Genomic DNA, 12165 nt, shown 5'->3' with positions numbered 1-12165 from the left:
TAGTGGGTATCACTCCCTGGCCACTAAATCAGAGGTTTATGGGTTCAAGCCCCCACTTCAGAGACTCGAGCCCCATAATCCAGGCTGACACTCCCAGTGCAGTACTGAGGGAGCTCTGCACTGTCAGGAGGAGAGTTTAAACCGAGGCCCTGTCTGCCCTCTCAGGTAGACATAAAAGATCCCATGGTACTATTTCCCAACTTCTAGAAACAGAATCTGGTCATTATCACATTGCTGTTTGTGGGACCTTGCTGTGTGCAATTTGGCTGCCGTGTTTCCTTCAATACAAAATGACTACACTTTAAAAGTACTTCATTGGCTGTAAAACGCTTTGGGACTTTTTAAGGTTGTAAAAAGCACTATATAAATGGAAGCTATTCTTTGTCACTTATGCAGTGTGTTTATTTGTCTAATGTCAGCTCTATCAGCTAGTTCTGGTGCAATCCCATAACGCTACTTTCTCTTTATTCCAGTTCAACCGTTCCACAGACATGAGGAATTAAATTTCATTAAGAAACCTATCGCAAAATCAGCCTCAGTCATATTTAGTTTTGTTTGACATTCATGTTTCAGGATATCCTGACAATATTCAACTAGAAGGTGATGGATGCTAAATTGGGCCATGTAGCGCCCGTTGTTTCGGCGCTACACGGCCTCTCCGATATCCAAGATGGCGTCTTGGATGCGCACGCACGTTTCCTGCGTGACGTGCGCCGGGCACCATCTTGGTATAGGAGTTTGCGCAGGCGCAGATAACGAATGCTGGACTCGTAAAGTAGGGAGAAAATGGCTTCAATCAGTGTGCAAAGCTGATTTAAAGTGATATACAGCATTTTGGGACTTAACGCTCAACTCAACGCAGTCTTAAGCCCGACCTTCTGAACGTGTCTTAGAGTGCCAGGAAGACCCCCCCCACCAGTGCTATTTAAAGGGACCATGCAGGATTTACAGGTTAGTGGCTGGATTATTGCCTCTGGCTGGCAAGACATTTGTAATTGTCTCTGGAGGTCTCCTAGACTTCAATACAAGGATGTGGGGACATAGCCTAACATTTAGAGCCAGGACATGTAAAGTTAGGAAATGCTTCTACACACAAAGGGTGGGCAACGTTTGGAACACTCTTCTGCAGACGGCAGTTGATGCTAGCTCACTTGTGAATGTTAAATTTGAGATTGATAGATTTCTATGAACCAAGGGTATTAAGGGATATAGGGCTAAGTCGGGTATATGGAGTTAGGTCACAGGCCCACCATGATCTCATTGAATGGTGCAACAGGCTCGAGGGCTAAATGCCACGGCCATTTGCTGCCTCTTGATATGCACCACCTTCTCCTGCAAGAAAGCAGGACGTGTGTCTGTCATGGTTGAATAGCTGCCAGTGTGTGTGGCCTGAGAGTTGTGGGTGGGCGGTTTGAAACAGTGGTAATGTGTAAGGGTGAGAGGAAGCATCTGATCGGAAGAGTTGAGTACTAATGGAAAGAGTTTATTGGTATGTGGGGGATGGGGGGGGTGTAGTTCATGGTGCAGTTGGTAGGAGACACCACTTGCCAGTTGACTTCACTCACCTTGACCACTCATGTCAAAGCATTGAACTTCTTCCTGAACTGCATCCATGTTCATGATGCTGTGCGCCTGGCATTGACTTCGCCCCCCGCTGCCTCCCACTGTCTTTTGAGTATATGCCTGGAGGGCCTCTTGCCCCTCCCCCCCAGCAGATACAGGATGTCCCTCCTTCTGTCCACCTCAGCAGAGAACCTTGGTGCATGCACTCTCACAGGCCTGGTACCAACTCATATCAGCAGATTGGTGAGGTCTGGTATACAGATCGGAGGATGTGGGATTTAGTAGTGCACAATCTTTATTCAATGTTTTAACATAACTCATCAGTGTGTAAACATAGGAATGGGATCTGCATCTGTGTTTTATGTGTGTGATGTCTGATCTCTGTTCAGATGCCATACAAACAGTAGACATTTATTTTCAGCAAATAACAGGTACAAGCTACCTTTAAGAGATTTCTAAGAAACATCCTCCCTTTAAGAGATGGCACTCCCTCTGGTGTTGGAAAGTGCAAATTGCATTGATTCCACATGCAAGGCCTGGAAAGGAACGCCGATTGCAGGTAAGCGGCTCCCTTGGGTCCAAACTTGCGTCTTGCTTGCACAGGGTCCGTCGGGCGCAGGGTGTTATCGCGCTAACATTGCCCAGAACTGACCCGTATCCAATTTTTCACCCTATATGTCTTTGACTTTCCTAATTGATGCTCACACTTGCGTCTTTCTTTTCTTGCTAACAGATTAAACTTCAGCAGTTAATGTAGGTTATCACCATATTTACTTTTGTTTTCAATTGATATGATCCAACTGATATAATGTAAAGGTTAGGGAACCATAAGCACAGTTCTTGACTGTTAGCATCAGGGAACAGCACAGAAGAGATCAAAAGAGACAGGTAAAACTAATGGACCAGAGAGAATACTGATTCATGTAGAGAGATCTATTGCTGATTCAGCTGTGCCTCACTCCATCCCAGACCCAAATTGAGTGTTCCAGTTCTGCTTCACTCCATTCCTGAATCTCTATCTGTCACATTTGCTCCCTTCTTACCAGAGGCCTACCACAGATGCTCCAGCCCAATTCCATCCCTCTCTTCAACCAGGGGAAATTTTTAAAAACTGCATAATAATTGTAACAGTGGTGAGACATAAATAGGGGTACTTAACCAGCAATGGATGAGGTACATGTCAAGTTCAAACATTTCCCATTTTACTATACATTAGGGTGAAGATTCATGGGTATATGGGAAGAATGTGGTTTAAAAAGGTGGTAAAACCAACTTATTCTCACCTTTTGGTTTTTAATGTTTGTTGCAGTGGAACAGAAAAAAAATGAAATCCAACTCTACAAATCACAGAATGGAGGTTTATTTTGAAACATGTTATGTTCACATATTACAATCATTGTAGTCAATGGAAAAAGATGTCAAATCTACTAAAAAAAAATTAAAACTTCAAAACAGAACTGCAGTAGAGAGCTAAACAGATGTCATTTAAAAAAATTCTGTAATAATAACAGAAAATATTTTAAAAATAATAATAAGCCTATATAAAGTCTCCACTGACCCCTTCAACAGCACATTTAAGTTTCCTGGAAAGCTCTCAGAATGGCACTAGCACTGGCTGATGTGATACTATGTTGGATATTCACAGATATTTTCAAAAATCTGTTAAAAAATCTTTATTGATCATCTTTTACATGTGGTTGTTCACAGAACCTTACAGATGAGTTGGCTGGACAAACAAGATAGCAGTGCAAACCTAAAAATAGGTTAAGTGAGATCATGGAGGAATTTTTGTTTAAATTTACTGTTAAGGTTTAAGTCAGTGATTTATTGGACATTGGTCCTCTCTACCGATTCATCTTCACTGCAGTCAATTTCCATTGGTGGAAGAGCTCTCGACAAGAGCTGTGACCAGTGTCATAGCCAAGCTACCAGGTTACTTATCAAAATGTCTGGATTGGATACTACTTAAGTTTCCTGAAGAAAAAAGACCATCAATATGTGAATATTAAGGCTTCTAAAATTTTGATTAAAAATGTTGTTCAGACATTTAAAAACTTTTGATTTTATTTTGTGACAGTCTTCTTGCGGGGAGAGGGGTAGAAAGGGAAGTACTATCTCGAGACCCATTTAAAAAATGCTTGGTCTTGTTAACATTTTACGGTTCAGAACTACAGTGACAATCGTTTACATCTTTAAAAATATAGGATGCTAATTCTTTAAGTTTTAGGTAACTAGCTCTCTGTGCAAACTAAAAATTGTAGCACTGGCGAGCCAGAAACGGCATTGGGCGCATCATGCTAGCATTTCTCAAAAAGTGTTTGGAAAAGCTAATACACAATTAGTGCTAGTGTTATGTGCAATACATTTTCGCTAAATTTAGAATCTAAAATACTGTTCACATATTTTAAACCTGAAAGGTGACAAAGACCAATGTTTATATTATGGCGGATTTAGACAAGTTATGTTTTCCCAGGATTCTTGATGAATATTAAGACAGTTCAGGAAAATAAAAAGCTGAACTGCTTTTGCGAATTACCAGTGCAGGTCCAACCTACTTTGGTGACTTGTGTGCCAGTAAAGGTTGGACAACCAAAGTTCTAACTAAATGATCAAACTTTGAAGAATTTAGTATACAGTACTTGTATAATAAACGTGCAAACAGCTTTTTTTGCATTATAAAAATGCACATTCACCAGCCATTACTGTAATCATGATTTAAATTTGTAAAGAGATCACAGTACCCGTCTAAAACTAGGTACATGTTAACTGGTTTACTTTACCACCAGTGCTTTATGGATCTCATTTTTACTCAAAAAATGATCTAAACAAAAATTCTTGAAATGGATGGAGCACAAATGGTGATTTCTTACACAAGCAAAACAATCTAAATGCTAATAACAATGGTGGTGAATTACTAACTACAAAAAAAAGGCATGACCAATCAACTTGGATGTTTCTTCTCACAGTACTCATACCAAAAAGTAAAATAAATAGCGTGAAAAATTAGAACTGGACATTGATTTATTCAAACCACAGCTTGCAACCCCCTTACTCAGAATGCTTACAATATTTAAATACTATATATATTATATAAATGTAGTACTGTATATATAGAAGCAGCATTTTCCTAATTTCAGTATACGAAATGACATTTGCAGAAGATACTGAAAAATACTAGCAACTGGGAATATGGCTTCTGAAGAAAATATTTGGGAAAAACATAAATCTGTTGACTTTATCTACATCTACAATAGGTGTGTAATTGAGTAACTACAAAAGCTTAAAGCATAAAATTGAACAGATGAATTTTCCAAAGCATATACAAAAAGCACCATGCATAATTATGTCACAAACAATATATCAGTTTACATTTCTTTACTGATATATGTTTATTTTAAACTAATGCTGAAAATGTCATTTGGTTGCTCAAAGCTTATTGTAACTGCCAGTATCATAGGAAGGCAGATTACTGTATCACAGAGTGCCAAAACTATTTGGGTAATGTAACAGCCTACTGGAAAAAAAAACTAGTGGTTGCTAAATCTAAAAATGTGCTCAAAGACAAGATATCTCCAAAATTAAACCTCAGTAAAAATGTAATAAAATCCCAAACTGTACAAATCTGTTCCAAAACAATCACCTATGTACAAAAATCCTTCCAACTGCAGTATTAAAGCTTTGGCACTATGGAATTTTTATTATTTTTTTTAAAAGCCTTTCTTTTACTGAGAAACAAAATATGTGGTGCATGGATATTTATTTATGGAAATAATCTTGCAGCTCAGAGAAGATAACCACAGTTGAGGATTCTTTATTTTAATTCTTTGACCCAAGTGTCCACTGAAGATTTTCACATAATCGCAGTTCCTAAGGGAAAAATACAGTAGTTCATTAGGAATTTTGCACAAAGTCTAGTAACACTATTTTGTAGATATATTAATAAAAAACAGGAATGAACAGCAAAAATGGATTGTTCCAGACTGCAGCATTTTCCTCTAGCTCTAAGTCTGTCAAAGGATTATAGATATTAACTAATCTTTCTGAGGACAGTTCACCTTTTCTAAAGTAATGTTCAAATTTGCAGTTATTAAAAAAGATGAGATTCAGTTGGACAGATTATTTTGGCTTGCTTCCAAGAACCCCCTCTCATGCACATTTTTCTCCCTTTTTCATCTACCCACCCAGGTGTCTCTGTGGTTGGTTAGGCCGTGTCCTTGTTGTTGTTGGGATTTAACACTATCATTTGCCTTTTGTTCACCAATAACCAAACGCAGGAAGCAGGGATAAATTGCCTCCACGTTGTAATTAAAAAGGGTTCCATTACCAATAATATATATATTGCACTGTTTTCTGGAGCTTGGGACAGTCCTTAGGATTGTTGTTCAAATGAGAGGAAAGAAGGGCAAGGCTGAACCCAGTACTGTAACACTGGCCAGATGAGAAAGTGAGATACCAGAGAAGAGAGAAGGAAAATGTAGAAACTTGACACTGTCACAGTCAAGCAGTGGGTCCCACAAGTAAAATGACAATAAAAAAATTCAACTGCTTCTTAGGATCAGCTGATGAGTTTTGGTATCAATACATTCAAATCATGTATTAAAAGAGGATCAATGGCCATGACAGAAATTACTTAATAGGTGTAGATGTAGTTAATAGGTGTCACAGATATTTCCACCAATAATTCTCTCAATTCTAAACTTTCTAGCTTGTGTCTAAGAATCAGAACATGTGCAATCTGACTGACGAGAAGAGAAAGCAACAAGTTCTAGAAGACCCCAGTTATCACCATCGTGTGAAATTTCAAGATTGATGAATAACTATCTTTTAGCAGAGAACTCAAAGTAAGAGATCGGTTGTTCCTTATTCCAGCATAAAAACTGATATAACGAAAAAAAGTTTGTACTATGTGAACTGTGCTCCATTCATTGTGTTTGCATTAAATTGCACGCACACAAGAGGTAGGGGGTTACCTGTCCTTGAATTGGAAAAGAAACTGAATACAGACAACCTATTGCATAAATCAAAAAAAACTCCAGACTTTACAATCTTTAAATTCAGATGAATTTTTAATACACATCTGCAAATCTAGAAATCTCACATCAATTTATATTTTTAAATAAAAGCTCAAGCTTAATTTCTCACAATTAAAACAAAATTGCTAAAAATTAACAGGTTTTCGATGATGAGCAATGCTTCAATCATTTAACTCCTGTGTCTAAAACTTGTTCAGAACTGAAAATAAACTAGCTCACATGCCAGATTGTAATTATTTCAAAAAATATTTCCTACCAAGAGAAAAAAATTCTCAGTGCTAATGGATTAAATGTAGAATTATGACTAACTAGTACTTAATTACAGACATGCAATAAAAATCTAATAAAATCCCTGTGTATGCACAACATAACAGTAGTAGTCAGGTACAAAAAATAATGAAAAAGGCTAATGGAATGTTAGCCTTTATATCTAGAGGGCTAGAATATAAAGGGGAGGAAGATTATCTACAGCTATACAAAGCCCTGGTTAGATCACATCTGGAGTAATCTAGATTCTGGAATGGTTCCTGCAAATTGGAGGGTAGCAAATGTAACCTCACTATTTAAGAAAGGAGGGAGAGAAAAAACAGGGAACTACAGACCTGTTAGCCTGACATCAGTAGTAGGGAAAATGCTAGAATCTATTATAAAGGATGTGATAACAGGACACTTAGAAAATAATAATAGGATTTGGCAGAGTTGACATGGATTTATGAAAGGGAAATCATGTTTGTCAAACCTATTGGAGTTCTTTGAGGATATAGCCAATAGAATAGATATGGGAGAACCAGTTGATGTGGTGTATTTGGATTTTCAGAAGGCTTTCGATATGGTCCCACACAGGAGGTTGGTGAACAAAGTTAGAACACATGGAATTGGGGGTAATATTCTGGCATGGATTGAAAATTGGTTAACAGACAGAAAACAGAGAGTAAGAATACATGGGACTTTTTCAGGTTGGCAGACTGTTACTAGTAGGGTACCATAGGGATCAGTGCTTGGGCCCCAGCTACTCTCAATCTATATCAATGATTTGGATGAGGGGACCAAATGTAATATTTCCAAGTTTGCTGATGACACAAAACTAGGTGGGAATGTGAGTTGTGAGGAGGATGGAAAGAGGCTTCAAAGGGATATAGACAGGCTAAGTGAGTGGGCAAGAACATGGCAGATGGAATATAAAGTGGAAAAATATGGACGTTATCCACTTTGGTAGGAAAAACTGAAGTCCAGAGTTTTTTTTAAAAAATGGAGAGAACACATTTGGGAAATGCTGATGTTCAAAGGAACCTGGGTGTCCTTGTACATGAGTCACTGAAAGTTAACATGTAGATGCAGCAAGCAATTAGGAAGGCAGATGGTATGTTGGTCTTTATTACAAGAGGATGTGAGTACAGGAGTAATGATATCTTACTGCAATTAAATAGGGCCTTGTTGAGACCGCACCTGGAGTATTGTGTACAATTTTGGTCTCCTTACCTAAGAAAGGATATACTTGCCATAGAGGGAGTGCAACGAAAGTTCACCAGACTGATTCCTGGGATGGTGGGATTGTCATATGAGGAGAGATTGAGCAGAATAGGCCTGCATTCTCTAGAGTTTAGAAGAATGAGAGGTGATCTCATTGAAACATACAAAATTCTTATAGGGCTCGACAAGGTAGATGCAGGGAGGATGTTTCCCCTGGCTGGGGAGTATAGAACCAGGGATAACAGTTTCAGAATAAGGGGTAGGCCATTTAGGGCTGAGATGAGGAGAAACTTCTTCACTCAAAGGGTGGTGAATCTTTGGAATTCTCTACCCCAGAGGGCTGTCATTGAGTACATTCAAAGCAGAGATCGATACATTTTAAGATATTAAAGGCATCAAGGGATATGGGGATAGTGCAGGAAAATGGCATCGAGGTAGAAGTTTAGCCTGATCTTACTGAATGGCGGAGCAGGCTGGAGGGGCCGGATGGCCTACTCCTGCAACTATTTATGTTCTTATGTACTGTGTACACTTCTGGGCACCGCACCTTAGAAAGGATATATTGGCCTTGGAAGGAGTGCAGCGTAGATTCACGAGAATGTTACCAGGGCTCCAAGGGTTAAATTAAGAGAAGCGATTACATAAACTAGGCTTGTATTCCCTGGAATATAAAAGATTAAGGGGTGATTTGTTTGAGATTTTTATGATATTGAAAGGAATTGATAGGGTAGATAGAGAGAAAAGTTTGCCACTGGTGGGGAACATAACCTTAAAATCAGAGCCAGGCCATTCAGGAGAAGTTAGGAAACACTTCTTCACACAAAGGGTGATAGAAGAGTGGAACTCTCACCCACAAAAAGTAGGTGCTAGCTCAATTAATAATTTAAAATCTAAGATCGATAGATTTTTGCTAGCCAAGGGTATTAAGGGATATGGAGCCAAGGCGATTGGATGGAGTTAGGATACAGATCAGTCATGATTTCATTGAATGGCGGAACAGGCTCGAGGGGCTGAATGTATTATATTAGGAACAGGAGTAGGCCAAACAACATCAACCTTCATTTTACAAGTCATACTACTGACAACTTTTGGTTTGTTTAAACATGCCACAGCAATTCCAACAAGCCCACCCCCTCCATTTTAAAAGAATGCTAAGGATGTGTGTTTCCCAAACCAGCCTTTTCCAAAATTCACAGCCTCCATGAACCTACCAGAATCTTTAATTGCAACATTTCAGGCTGTCAAACAAGAGTTCTCAATGTGTTCTCATCTGAAATCCAGAAATAAATATTTTTCGTAAGTGTTTACTGGATAGCAACTAGAAGTGAAATCCTGGCCGATTGTACCCCTCCTCAATCCACGCCAGGGAGAGCGAGACTAACTGTAACTAGCCACTCTACCACTGTTGGCCAAGATCTCCTAACTCAACAGCTTAACGGGGATCAAAGTTGAAACTTTCTGGTCAGTATCACACATGTGCATTTATCCACTGATCCATTAGGGAGCCAGAGTACTGTTTAATTGGTATCTTTTGCAAGTAAAAATAGTATAGTAACTGAAAGGGAGTCGCAATTGTTAAACAGATTATGAAAATAAGTCAAAGAAAATAGACAAAAAACTACAGAATCTGGCACAACTGTACCCTATACAAGCTGCATTTGTGATTTGCCTCTCTTTTGCCGAGGGGGCGGGGGGAACAAGTGGAGAAACCACTGGAATGCCAGGAATCCAAAGGCAAGTATGGGGATGTTTTTCGCAATTTCAAATTAAAATGGTGGAAGTATTTGCAATAATATGCAATTTACATAAAGACATTTGTCACAAAGCTCAATAAAGCTTCCTTTTTTCACTTCATAGATTAATATTGTGAATCAAATCGGTAGCCAGCAGCTTCTTATGGTTATTTCTCACTGGAGAAGAATAAATAAATATTAGATTTTTAAAATCTGCAAATTGCAGGATACCATCATCTCAACTTTTCTATTCACTTACAGAAATCAGATAAGGTCAAAAGTTTCTAAAATATATCTTGCACTTCACAAGTGGATTTAATACAGCCTCCTTCTGACTGCTTTGAAGATAAAAGTTAAAAATAAAATCAAGTTTGAAGTTATTCTTTTCTCCTGATAATTTGTTGGGAATTCAAAACCCCATTATTAATATATATCTAAAGGGATTCCGAAGATTTTTTTAATTAAACTTGCTGACTTCCTATGCTATTTGAACACTTTTGAGCTTGAAATAGCACACCAGAACCCAGAGGCCTGAGGGTTGTCCCAAATTACGCCTCGGGCCTCATCAGCATATTGCCAGTAAGTTGCGGACACCAATCAGGCATCCAGAAGTTTGAAAAGGACCAATTTGGGCTGACTGCGTCGCTTGGAAAACAGGCTCAACGGGGACCAATTTCTCTCCCAAAGCCTCTTAGGAGGCAGCATGCAAATAAGAGGGAGCCAAGGTGGATCTTGAGGTACTCCATAGGCAAATGTGTGGGGGCAACAGGAGAAACCATTACTAGAGATTGGAACCAGGCACGTGTAATCCCTCATTAGTGAGCCATTGATAAAAGGCAGCAGAGGAGAATGGGGTTCAAATTAAAATGGTAACCAGCAGGTTCTTATGGTTATTTCTCGGTTTCCAGTCTATGCAGGGGCAAAGATGGCCGGAAAGGCTTGAAGAGTGACAATCTTTAAGAAAGCTCAGTTCCAATGGGTCTGCCTAGTAATGAAATTGTAACCACGTTTGGAATGCTGCAGAAAAAAACCTCTCGTTTCTGTGAACCACAGGGTATGTAGGCTGGGGCAGTTCTCATTATTAGTGGTAAAAATTCATATCCTTTACAATAGCAAATGTAGCTTCCATGTCCACAACATAAATATGTGGATAAAACACCACATATTTTGACAAGAGATTTACAAGAGTCAAAACAGGTAACGTATGGGCACTCTTGATGTGAACTTGTTACATTTTGGATTTCATTGAGGTATTTTCATGAGCTTAGCGCCAAAGACCACTTCTGTAAGCAAGCCATCACTCTCTATGACCCACCCAATGTCTGATAATGTAGTGAGCCTAAGGGTTGAACAAAAATCCTTGTCACTGTATTTAGCTTTCTGGATATGTCACAGACATCAGAAAGTGGTAGAAGAAATATCCTTATTAACAGTAGTTTTGGTTATAAGCAGCAGCAAAGGCAAATACAGCAATTTGGATTATTTTTACACTTTTACTTCACACTTACTGCTTGGATACAAAATAACAAAGACCTGACATTTCCCTAACTCTACCGAGACTAAACATGTACCTGCCTCTGCAACATAATTTATACGTTGGGGTTCCTTGAGAGTCTCCAGCCGTATCTCAATGGTCTCAGAAATAATGGTGAATTGAGAGCACACTCCTGGAATATATCCTGGTATGCTTTGAGGTTCAAACAGGAACAAGGGAAATCAAAAATGTATCATAAAATATTAGATAAAGCTGCCAGATAAATATATACTTATACAAGTACCCAACTAACAGGTGTACAACCAATAGCAAATTCCTCTAGTCTTAATTGACCATCCACAGAACAAATAGTTCTCAATTAAGGATCTCTATTCAAGTTTTGCAAGCAAAATGTTTTTGCATTGGAAGAATTCCCTGTCTATTCAAATGAATATGAAAGCCATGGATTTCATCTATAGTGGCCTGTACATGTTGAGCTGAACACTGACTGTGGCAGTAACCAAAATTTAAAGTGATGAGTTTTTTTATACATAGATATTAAAATATAAGACTTATTTATGATTAGAATTAATACAAATTCCCCATTAGATCAAAATCTTCATATATATATATATATATATATATATATATATTCCTACAAGTACAAGAACAACAAAAATATGCCATGGTATAATTAAATGTATAAACTTTCCATAGCTCAAGGGATAGAAAGAGTCTCATCGTTTCTGGCGTTTAAATAGAAGGAATTCTGAAAGCTGTAAAAGTTTCCAAGTGAAACAAATTTAGACAGTCTCAGTCCAGCCTTAGCTAATACAAATTCAGAGACAAAGCTGCCTCAAATGTTGCAATACCTAAATGCCGTAAGATAAGC

General features: G+C 38.5%; 1 protein-coding gene across 3 annotated transcripts in view; it reads right to left on the bottom strand.

Annotated features, from left to right (window-relative positions):
- Positions 1–2907: 2907 nt before the first annotated feature.
- The window catches only part of LOC137319308 (zinc fingers and homeoboxes protein 1-like), a 22432-nt gene continuing 13174 nt past the window's right edge, over positions 2908–12165 (bottom strand). For 2 of the 3 annotated variants that reach the window (XM_067981596.1, XM_067981598.1), the window contains exon 3: positions 2908–5430. The gene's annotated coding sequence lies outside the window, so the exon portion shown is untranslated. Of the gene's footprint in view, positions 5431–11370; positions 11487–12165 lie in introns of all 3 variants that reach the window. The other variant, XR_010962090.1, reaches the window with a different exon arrangement.

Source organism: Heptranchias perlo, chromosome 3 (genome assembly GCF_035084215.1).
Source record: "Heptranchias perlo isolate sHepPer1 chromosome 3, sHepPer1.hap1, whole genome shotgun sequence".
Lineage (NCBI taxonomy): Eukaryota > Metazoa > Chordata > Chondrichthyes > Hexanchiformes > Hexanchidae > Heptranchias > Heptranchias perlo.
Note: the sequence above shows the minus strand (reverse complement) of the source record. Positions and strands in the feature narration are given on the sequence as shown.